The 12,071-nt window shown below is 35.7% G+C and overlaps 1 long non-coding RNA gene and 1 other non-coding gene across 2 annotated transcripts; both read left to right on the top strand.

Annotated features, from left to right (window-relative positions):
* Positions 1-1,087: 1,087 nt before the first annotated feature.
* On the top strand, positions 1,088-1,159 carry TRNAG-UCC. Its single transcript has one exon. It is a non-coding gene; the product is annotated as a tRNA-Gly (tRNA).
* A 1,048-nt stretch (positions 1,160-2,207) lies between these two features.
* LOC109146967 lies at positions 2,208-4,654 on the top strand. The gene is made up of 2 exons (XR_002048537.1): positions 2,208-2,457; positions 4,377-4,654. It is a non-coding gene; the product is annotated as an uncharacterized LOC109146967 (long non-coding RNA).
* The last annotated feature ends 7,417 nt before the right edge of the window (positions 4,655-12,071 follow it).

Genomic DNA, 12,071 nt, shown 5'->3' with positions numbered 1-12,071 from the left:
ATATAATGTTTCGCTTTGAAGATCAATCATGCAAATTCAACTTCCAAATCCCCTATTAACAATGATCGATGATAAAGAAATACACGGTAAAAGCGGTGAAAATAGAGAGAAACGAGTTGAAGCATGATATGGTGAATAAAATGTACAATTGTAAAGAAGAAACTTGAGAACGAGATGAAAAATGAAGACGAAATTGTATTTGGGCAAGAAAATGCGAGTAATATAATAGCAAAAAACAAAGTGGAAATTGCTAAAAATATGTTAACAAAAATTACCCTAGCCTGAAAATGGGTAAAGAAAAACTGATAATGGGCTAACAAAAAAATCATATCTTAGTGGTGGGAAAGAATAGTCCAAACAAAGCAAATAATCTACAATCTAATCTAATCTAAATAAAAATCTAATAAGAGCCAATAAAGTTAGGCCCTCTAATGATAACTAAAAAAATGTTGGTGTAATTGTTGGTTGAAATGAATAGTTCATATTTTTTTGATTTTAGTATTTATTATTATTATTATTATTATTTTATTTTACCATATATTACGTCAGTTACTTTTTCTAAAGGATTAATATTTGATGTACCGCCAATGTATAGATGCTATACATGGGCGGTGAAGGAGAAGATGCCACATCATTAAAAAATAAAGTCAATATTAACCATGTCATTTTTTGCAAAATATTTAAAACTTGTATTTTATTAGGAAAGTCTTTTATTTCTAATTAACAAAATATATCTACTTTTCTAAATATATTTTATTAATTAGAAATAAAAGAGTTTCATAATAATTAGAAATAAAAGAGTTTCCTAATAAATATGTTTATGAAAGTAGATATATTTTGTTAATTAGAAATAAAAGAGTTTACTAATAAAATACAAGTTTTAAATATTTTGTAAAAAAGAACGTAGTTAATATTGACTTTGTTTTTTTAATGATATGACATCTTCTCTTTCACCGCCATTGTATAGCATCTATACATCGGCGGTGCATCAAATATTAATCCATTATATAAATCATATTCTCATGGAGCTGTGGATTGAGAATATAGCTGGTTTATATATTTTATGTTTCTACCCTAATGTATGCAAGTGTTTGTAGTCCAACGGTCAGGATAATTGCCTTCCAAGCAATAGACCCGGGTTCGAATCCCGACAAACGCAGGTGCTTTTTCTTGTTTTTCTTGTTGTTCTTGTTCTTCTTGTTGGGATATGTAGGAATGATGTCGAAAAAGATCAGAAGGAGAATGCAATATTTGTGTCCTATTACGCAAATTGAACCTGCGAATAAAGCTCAAACGAAGAAAACAGAATGGAGAGCTTGTGTGTAGCGCATTTAGACAGAATGCCGTACAAAGCCAACGTCTCTCCTCACCACAGAAAAAGCGAAATAAAATGATATGATCGTGGATCAGAAAATACATATTACGACAAGGAAGTTTGAGCGACAGACGGGTGCGCACATAGTTTCCTTTACATAGATAATAATAAGTAAGATAAAAGAACATTCTAACCATGACTCTAAAACATAAGATAAAAGAACGTTATAACCATGACTTTAAAACATAAGTAATATAACCATGGCTTTAAAACATGTTACGAACAAGGAAGTTTGAGCGATTATAAAAAAAAATAGGACTGAAAAATAAAGTGACAACCAAAATGTTGTCACACTTTAGTGCTTTACACATGTGCGAACCAAACCGGACAGACGGGGTGCACACATGATTTTCCTTTTTTTCCTCTATAAAATTTCAAAAGGCCTAATTTTAAGAGATGGTATGTTTTTTTAACCCTTTATTTTGGTATAATTGCTATATTATTGGGTCTAATGGGGTGTTTGGTATAACGTAATTGCAATGTCATTCTTACCAAACTCTATAGAATTACAATTTCATGATTTGTGGATTTGTAATTTCATGATAAATTACTATTTTACTATTATTATTAAACAAAAATATTTTAATTTTTATTCACTTTTTCCCTTTCAGTTTTTGATCATTTTATTCTGTTTATCAAATAATTTAAATTTTTATTTTATTTTTTTCTCATAGAATTACAATTCATTTTCACTAATTCCAACCAAACGCCCTATAAATTCACAAAATTAGAAGTCATGAGTACAAAGTATAAAAGCTAAAATCTTATGAGGACGAAATTCGAAATTTCTATAATTGGGTTTTGTCTCCGATGCTCCTTCGCCAGTCCGCCCCTCACTATATACGCTTCTATCATCTCATTATTTCTGTGACGAGAGAAGTGAAAAACCTGTTTTGAAGAAGAAATAGAGAAAAATGGGTGGAGGAATGGAAGCTAACAAGAACAAGTGGATCGAGGATTGGGGGGCGGCTAGGGAGAATCTGGAGCACAACTTCAGGTGGAACCGCCGCAACTTCGCCCTCGTTGGCCTCTTCGGAGTCGCCCTACCTATCTTGATCTACAAGGGCATCGTCAAAGAATTCGTAAGTACTTCTCTAGTCTATGTGTTACGCATTTCGGATCTGATTCTTCTGTGCCCTAATTCTTGTTGATCTTGATTACCCTCGTTTCTTGGACCCGGAAAAGACCTCCCCATATTAATTGTTCTAATCATTCTTCAATTCCTTATTTCATAATTTAAAGCTAGCTGTTATGTGGAATTTAAATATTAGGGATTATTGCCTTTTATTTTATACTTTTTTTGGGTGTGAATTTTACCATCTTCGGACTCGGAAGCAGTTGATTATGAAATTTGTTTTGTATTTGGGGGTTTGATCCAATTGATTATGAAATTTGTTCTTTCCTTGTATGTGTTTGTGCTAATAACTGAGATTTCATGGTCTAATGATCCACCATGCTCATCTGACATGTTTTCTATGGGGTATATCTATTTTGTGCATTTGAAAATTAAACTCTTTGAAGCAATTCACCTGGTTTCTTTTAAGTATGCACGTATTAGCTTTCCATTGATTTATTTGAAATAGCAAAATATGTGCCCAGTTAGAGAAGTTGATTTCTATAGTGCTATTTTGTAATAACCACAATCAACTATTGACTAACCCATGGTCGCCCGAAGAGGGCCTAGCGCCTAGGCGGCAATTAATCGGCCTAATCTAATAAATTATAAATTCTCTAGGTTCTCTAGGTGGTTCGCTCGTTCTCATACCCAATTGAACCACACAAATTCAACATTAAACTTGTAAAATCTACTCCACCCTGTAAAATATTTTTGCACATAGCACATAGGAGCCGATAATTGGCATATAATATAAACCCTTTAAATATTTTAATCTTTTCTTAGCAATAAATTGTAATCATATAGAAACATAACTCAAATATGAAATACTCAGAATTTCCAACAATCATAGTTCCCCCAAAAAAAATTGTCCTTTTATTCACTATCCGTGCCTAGGCATCTGTGTATTTTTTTTAATTTTTTTTTAAAAGTTTGTTAATTTTTTATTTTTATTTTTATTTTTAAGACTAATAATTATAAACTATTTAATACTTTAATAGGTAATACTAAAATATTAAATATTAACTAAAAAGCATCTAGAGTTTGAACAATTTAAGGTTATTTCGCTCAAAACGATGTTGTTTTGAGTGAAATAACTCATTTAAAAGAAAAGAACAATAGCTAATCGGCCGACTAGGCGGCCTAGTAAGTGCCTAGGAGGCGTAGTCCACGTCTAGGATGCCTAGGCGCTTAGGCGGCTGCCTAGTTGGCCGGCCGCATAGACCATTGATTATGGTGAAACGCTCGGCGGGCGGGCGGCGCCTAGCCTAGGCGGGACCATTATACCAAACAAGTATTGAGGTGGCTTGGAAATGCCCAGTGATAAAGGGACAGTGCCTGATTTACTATACATTTAATCTGATGGAATTACTGGAGGACTTTATTGTTTACATATTAGCATAAGCTCTTCCTTATCTCTCTTTCTTTGTTTGATAGACTTCATTTTATTAAATCTTTCAAGCAGTAAGGGGGCGCAACTAAGTTGAGTGTAGCTGTTTAGTCTAGGCATTTTTAATTTGACACTTAAAAGAGAATAATATGCATTCTTTAGTTTAAATCACAAATTCAAGAAAATCAACTCCAAGTAGCTCATGTCCGTATCAATGCTTCATTACACATTTACAGGTGTGAAGAATGCATTGACTAACCTCTTTTTTATATAGGGGTTTTCCAGATGCAATTGTTGTTTTTGCTGCTCACTGTTTTCCTGCTACTAAATTATTTACCAGGATACCTTTATGTACTTGTATTACATGTTGATTCTTTGGCAATAATATTATTATTATGTATTTATATATATATATATATATATATATATATATATATATATATATATATATATATATGAAAGTAGTACTGACACACTGGTTACTTTTACATTGACAGCATATGCAAGATGAAGATTGGGGCAGACCACACAGGAAATTCTTGTGAGTCTCTCTGTCCGGAGCATTATGTAATAATTTTGGGAGAACTGGAAGTGATTTTATTTCAGATCCTATCAACTGGTTGAATTTTGAGTTTATTAACTTTTAATAATCTTAACTTGGTTTCAAAGCCTGGCTGTGCTTGACTATCTTAGCTTCAATTCTTTTATATTACAAGTACACTGTATTTAAACTTGCTTAATATCTCTACCTTCTAGTTGTGTGCTCTCTCTCATATGCTGATATGCCTTTGGTTAAATCAGATTATTACACACTTGAATTCAGTTGCAAGCCTAAACTTGAAAGCCTCAATTTTGGCTGTGGGTATACATATATATAGTGATCTACATGTCTCGGTTATCCTTGACAACAAAAAGTAATAATGAGTTAATACCCAAAATCGTCTTCGACTATAGTGGTTTTTCTCAATTTTGTCCTAAACGACTTTGGTGACTTAATGTAGTCCCAGAGTTTTGTGTTTTTATTCAATTTTGTCCCAGATTTTTGTGTTTTTGCTCAATTTAGTCCCACATTTGTTATTCTGCCCATTTGTTGTTAAATAAATAGACAATTCAGTAATTTTAATATTGGCATCTCTTTATTCATAGACATGTGAAGTGCGAAATCCCTCTTTTTTTACGAATTACTCCCAGAATCACTTCTAAAGCTGCAAATATAAATTTGATTCGTAGGTCTGAGAGTAACTCTGGGTGTAATTCGTGTAAGAAAGAGAGATTTCTCACTTCGCAGGTTGAAAGTAAAGAGAGGTCAATATTGATATTATTGAAGTGTCCCTTTATTTAACACCAATTTGACGGAATAACAAACGGAGGACTAAATTTAGCGAAACACAAAAGTCTGAGACTATATTAGGTCACCAAAGTTGTTTAGGATGAAATTGAGCAAAACCACTATAGTCGAGGACAATTTTGGATATTAACACATAAAGTAATCATCAAATATTGGTAGGAAGATTCAAAAATTAAGCTCTCTACTTTTTAGAATTGATTAATACTCATAGTTCAAGAGAGTGGGGATAATCTTGTGGAGGTCTATTCCCCCATACTATTTACACCCCCCCCCCCCCACCCGATGCTTTCTTCTTTTTAAAAGTGGATCTTATTTATTGTCATATTATTACATTTACAATTTACAATTCGCGAACTATTTTCTCTACAATTATACAATTACATCCTACTTTCAATAATAATAATAATAATAATAATAATAATAATAATAATAATAATAATAATAAATAAATATATATATATATATAAATAAAAAAGTAGGCCCATCTTGTCAAATGACGAAACGTTATGCTGTGTAACTGTGTGCACCATGCAAGGTGCACAGAATTCTAAACTTCTAATTCATAATTTTTATTTTTATATTATAAATTCATAATTTCTATATTGTAGATTCATAAAATCTATACTGTAGATTCATAATGTCTAAAATCGTAGATTCATAATTTCTATACTGCGGATTCATACAGTTTAGAAATTATGAATCTACAGTACAGAAATTATGAATCTACAGTATAGATATTATGAATCTGCAGTATAGAAATTATGAATTTACTGTATTTAAATTATGAATCTACGGTTTAGAAATTATGAATATGCAATATATATTTTATGAATCTACAGTATAGAAATTATGAATCTATAGTATAGAAATTATGAATTCAATTCTGTGTACACCTTGCATGATGCACACGGTTGCACAGGATAATGATCCAACCAACTGAACACCAACGAATAAAGATTATTTGTGTTTGTTTGTTTAGATTTTTAAAGTGTTCGCATTCGTGTTTTTTTTTTTTTGAAAATGTTCGCATTCGTGTTTGTTTATTAATATTTTTGAAAAGAGCAAATTACACTTTTGGTCCTATAACTATACGGGGTGTGTTAATTTTGGTCCGTGACTTTTAAAACTAACAATTTAGTCCTTTAACTATGTTTTTTTTTAGCAAATTTGGTCCTCCTGGTCAAATCACCGGTGGAAATTGGCCGGAAAAACTTAAACCTTTTTAATTTTTTATTCATGAGGGTAAAATGGTCTTTTTACGTAGTTGCTTCTTCTTCTTCGTGTAGCTCACCGCCGAGCCACCATTAACCCACCGTTGCTGCTCTTTTCGGCAATGGTCACTGTGAAATCGGGCTTCGTTACCACCATATCTCATCATCTCGAAAATCGCATCAAAACCGTCGTCGTCCTCATCCTGAACTCCGAAGTTCAAGTTGATGGGGTCCTTATGTGCCCTGGAGAACGTTGTCGCAGTGTGGTAGCTGGTGAACTGTTGCATGACGGCCTGGAAGCTCACGTCGTTGGTGTTAAGATGAGTGGTCGGAGTTTTCTTGGAGGATGTGCCTCCGCACCAGTTTCTCTACGCCGCCGTTTCTTGGGCTTAACTCGCTGCCGAAACTGCTATGGCTAGTAGTGTTGGTCAATACAGCAGTGGCGGTGGTGGGTTAATGGTGGCTCGGCGGTGAGTGCGCGAAGAAGAAGAAGAAGCTACGTAAAAAGATCATTTTGCCCTCATGAATAAAAAATTTAAAAAGGTTTAAGTTTTTCCGGCCAATTTCTACCGGTGATTTGGCCGGAAGGACCAAATTTTCTAAAAAAAGTATAGTTAAAGGACTAAATTGTTAGTTTTAATAATCACGGACCGAAATTAACAAGCTCCCTATAGTCATAGGACCAAAAGTGTAATTTGTTCTTTTTAAAGATTTTGTTCGTGTTCATTTGGTAAGCATTTACTAGTGTTCGTTAACATTTGCGAACACGTTCAGGAATGCTAACCAAATTATAAACACATGTACATGTCTATCGTTTTTTTTTTTTTTTTTTTTTTTTTTTTTTGCATCTCTCTAGGGACTGAACGATAACTTATCAAAACTTCAAAATCTAATCTGAATAAGAAGACAATTTATAATTGGTAGGAACGTTGGAGTGGTAGGAAAATTATAATTAAAATTTAAAAGAAATTAGGAAAAATTAAAGTAGTATCTTAAAATTTAAAAAGTAAAATAAAATAAATTGTATTTAAATGAATCTGATCGTGAACAATCTTAAACAAACACTATACGAGCATGTTTCTGAACATTATTAAACGAGCATGTTCATGAACATTATTAAACGAATACTAACAAATGCATTCACGAGCTCTTAGCAAACAGACATACAAATGTTCAGACTATGCTCTTTTAGTAAACGAATTCTAAAATTTGCCCATTTATGTTTGTTTACCTTAATACATGAACATAAACGAACGCTTACCAAATATGAACACGAGTAATTTATCAAAAACTTTATTCGGTAACACCCCTAACTAAAACAATTGAGTTTCATGACTATATCAATACTATTTTTTTTTTTGACTCTATTACAAGGTAGTATCTGTTCTATACTTTCTCTATCTATTGCAGCACAAAAAGTCAAGACCCCACTACCGGGGTTCAATACTGTGACCTTTCTTCAAGGGAAGCCACAGAGGTGCCATCTGAGCACAATGTACTTGGCATATCGATACTAGTTATTAACACTTGCAATATGCGATTAAAAAAAAAACTCAATGAATAAAAATAATAGTGAAAATTATATAATCAAAATAAATGTAAAATTATATGATCTTATAAGAGTTAATACTGGCCAAGGTCCCTCGAGTTTGGTAGTTTTGCCACATATCGTCCTAAACTTTTAGTTGTCTCAGAGTAGTCATCTGAGTTTGTAATTTTGACCTTCTGCGGTCCTTCCGTTACTATCTCACCTTTGCACCTTGAATTCCAGATGTAAAATGATAATTTCTTGTTGTTTATTGATTTTTAAAGATAAAATAAATATTTAATTAAAAATAATACACCCGCCGGAAACGAAGAAGACTTCTTCGGCAGGGTCCCTTCGTCTCCTAACCGGAGACGAAGGTACCTTCTTCATCTTTGGCCATGGAGACGAAAGTGCCTTGGTATTTCTAGCTTTAAAAATCAATCAACAACGTGAAATTACTTGAGGAACCTTGGCTGAGAAAAAATTATAATAGATAAAATATAAAGAACAAATTGCACTTTTGGTCCTGTGACTATTAGGGTACTGATAATTTGAGTACGTGACTTTCAAAACTCTCAATTTAAACCTTTAACTATATAATTATTAGTAGATTTGGTCCTGCCGGTCAAATTGCCCGTCAATTTTGGCCGGAAAAATTAAAACTATTTTTAATTATTTAATTATGAGGACAATTTGATCATTTTAGAGTCTTCTTCTTCACTAGCCGGCGAAGAAGCTGAGAGGAGGTGCAAGGAATGCAAGGAAGAGAAACAGGAGGAGAAGAATGATAGAGACGACAAATATGACAGGGATTAGAGACCTTGAGCGGTGGTGCAGGTGACGCCGCCGTTGCAACGACATATGGAATTGGTGGCGGAGTTGGTCGTCCTACTCGCTTCCGTTGTCCTCGGGCGAAGAGATTTTACAGAGAAAAAGGAATCGGCGGGAGCCCGATTCGTTCTGCGGAGGTTAAAAAAAAATGGCGTAACGGCGTCTTGGCGTTTCTTCTAGCCGGAAAGGATCAAACGATACCGGCGACAACTCTATTCTCGCCGGCTCAGTGAAGAAGAAGACTCTAAAATGACTAAATTGCCCTCATAATTAAATAATTAAAAATAGTTTTAATTTTTCCGGCCAAAATTGGCCGGCAATTTGGCCGGCAGGACTAAATCTGCTAATAATTATATAGTTAAAGGTTTAAATTGAGAATTTTGAAAGTCACGTACTCAAATTATCAGTACCCTAATAGTCATAGGACCAAAAGTGCAATTTGTTCAAATATAAACAATCAATAAGTTTTGTATAATTAAAAAATATATAAAATTAGAAATAATTTATAAATATACGTTAAAATAAACACAATTAGGGCTGTTAACGAACCGAACATAAACGAACGGAGGTTGTTCGTGTTTGTTTGTTAAGAATTTTGGAGTGTTCGTGTTCGTGTTTGTTTGTTAAGGTTTTTGAAAATCCTGTTCGTGTTCGTTTGTTAATCGTTCATTAGTGTTCGTTAATGTTCGCAAACACGTTCACGAACGTGTTCGTTTACGTTAACGAACATGTTCGCGAACGTGTTTGTTAATGTTCGCGAACACGTTCACTAACGTGTTCGTTAACGTTAACAAACACGTTCACAAACATGTTCGTTAACAAGTACGTTCACGAACATGTTGGTTTGCGTTCATGAACACGTTCGTGAACCTTTAATAATCAAACACCTGCACATGTTCATGATCACAATTCGTTCATGAACAACAAATAATCTACGTTCAAGAAATAATCAACATTCATGATCACAATATAATCTATGTATATATATGTTCGTGAACATTATTAAACGAACACAAACGAGCTTGTTCACGAACATTATTAAACGAACACAAACGAGCTTGTTCACGATCTCTTAGCAAACGAGCATACAATTGTTCAAGCTCTGTTCGTTTATAAACCGAACTCTAAATTTTGTTTGTTAATGGTTCATTTATCTTAACAAACGAACATAAATAAACGCTTACTGAATACGAACACGAGTAATTTGCCGAAAGCTCTATTCGCTAACACCTTTAAACACAATGTATAAGTTTTTATATTTAGCGGCATTATTTAATGATGTGAACAACTTAGGGAGAAAAAGAAAAAGAGGGATACATTTGGAAAGAATTTATGAGTGTCGAAAAAAGAAAACTATAATGAACAAGTTAACACTCAATTTATGGGATAAAAGCCTTTCAAATGAGCTGCAAGTATTGTAGTTGCGCACGTCAGTTACCTTTTTAAAATATTATTGCCACAATGCATACAATTTTTGCGATTTACTTATTTATTTATTTTGGGATAATAAGCCTTTCAAATGAGCTGCAAATATTATCAAAAACTCTCTCTACCTAGGGTTTCTCTAGGTCATCGAGTCGGTCCATCGACGTTTCCCTGCGATTTATCCGTTTTTTCTATACTGCGTACAAGACGGCTTCTGGCGTGCATGCGAGATGGCGTCGACGACTGTGGAACCGGAGGTAGCGGGCCTTACGGCCAGGTGGGCGGATATTGTTTTGGAGGAGGAGGCAACGACATTTATGCCGGATGTGGGGACGGAGGGCGACCCGGCTGGCAGCGTCGAGGAGGAGAGCTGGGGGGTCGTGGGGAGATTCTTGACACGGAAGCTAGTCAGGCTTGAGTTCATGAGTCAGGTCATGGCGTCGGTATGGCAATCGGTGAGTGGTGTTGAGGCTACGGAGGTAGAACCTGACCGATTCCTGTTCGTTTTCCACCATGTAACGGACATGGAACGTGTTCTGAATGAGGGGCCTTGGTCCTTTGATAATAGTACTCTGGTGTGTAAACATGCAAGTCCCTGACGGAGTGATGCCGGTTGATGTGATATTGGATTCGGTGGATTTATGGGTCCAGCTGCATGGACTGCCGAAGGGATACTCGTCCAATCGGATATTGGAACAGATTGAAAATTTCTTGGGGAGTTTTGTTAAGAGTGATGATCGTTTTGACAATGTCCCATGGAAGATGTTTCACCGTATTAGGGTTTCGTTGTCTGTTGATAAGCCCTTGAAAAGACGGATGAACTTTATTAAGCGGGACAAGACAAGTTGCTGGGTCACGTTTAAGTATGAACGACTACATACATATTGTTATTTTTGTGGGATGCTGGGGCACTCGTATCAATTTTGCCGTGGTGCGAGGGATTCAAGGATACCGGTGGAGGAATATTTGTATGGCCCGGAGTTGCGTGCAGGGGGGAGCCGTGGCCCTAGGCCGGTGGGCGGTAGTTGGCTGTTGCCACCGGGACGGCATGCAGCGGCGCGAAAACCGCAGGTGGATCACGTGGCCGTGGGGCGGTCATTGGATGTTGGGAGTCGGGCCAATGATGCCGTAGAGGCAGAATTGGTTGCGGTTGCCAAGCGACGCCGGGAGGAGGTGAGTGATGGGGGACGGACATTTGGAGGAGGGGATGTTGTTATGGCCGAGCTTTCAAAAAACTTGCAGCAGGCGGGATTTGGTTCCCACACCCGCCCAGACCAATGAGTACCCTCAGTTGGAACTGTCGTGGCTTGGGTAATCTACGGACAGTTCGTGAGATTGTGGACATGGTTTCCCGTAAGCAACCTGACTTTGTATTTCTGATGGAGGCTAAGGTGGGACGCGATCACGCAGAGCGGATTCGTGTCAAAATCGGTTATGAGGGACTATTTTATATTGATAATGATGGATTAAGTAGTGGTTTAGCATTATTGTGGAAAAAGAATAGTACGGCGCGGCTGCTAAGTTACTCAACGAACTATGTTGATGTTGAGGTAACTATTACTGACTTTCCAGGATGGCGAATGACGGGTTATTATGGTTTCCCCGAACGAACAAGGCCCGCTAAATCATGGGATCTTTTGAGAACATTATCGGGCAGGTCGAATCTCCCATGGGTTGTTATAGGGGATTTTAATGATTTTCTATATCAATATGAGAAGAGAGGGGGAATCCGCATCCGAATAGCCTCCTACGCTGATTTGGGGAAGCTATTGAGGACTATGGGCTTGCTCAGATGCCTATTAATGGATATCCGTACACTTGGGAAAAGGGAAAGGGGACAGTAAACTGG

This window comes from Ipomoea nil, unplaced genomic scaffold (genome assembly GCF_001879475.1).
Source record: "Ipomoea nil cultivar Tokyo-kokei standard unplaced genomic scaffold, Asagao_1.1 scaffold0256, whole genome shotgun sequence".
Taxonomy (NCBI): Eukaryota; Viridiplantae; Streptophyta; class Magnoliopsida; order Solanales; family Convolvulaceae; genus Ipomoea; species Ipomoea nil.
This window is presented reverse-complemented; position numbering and strand designations above follow the sequence as displayed.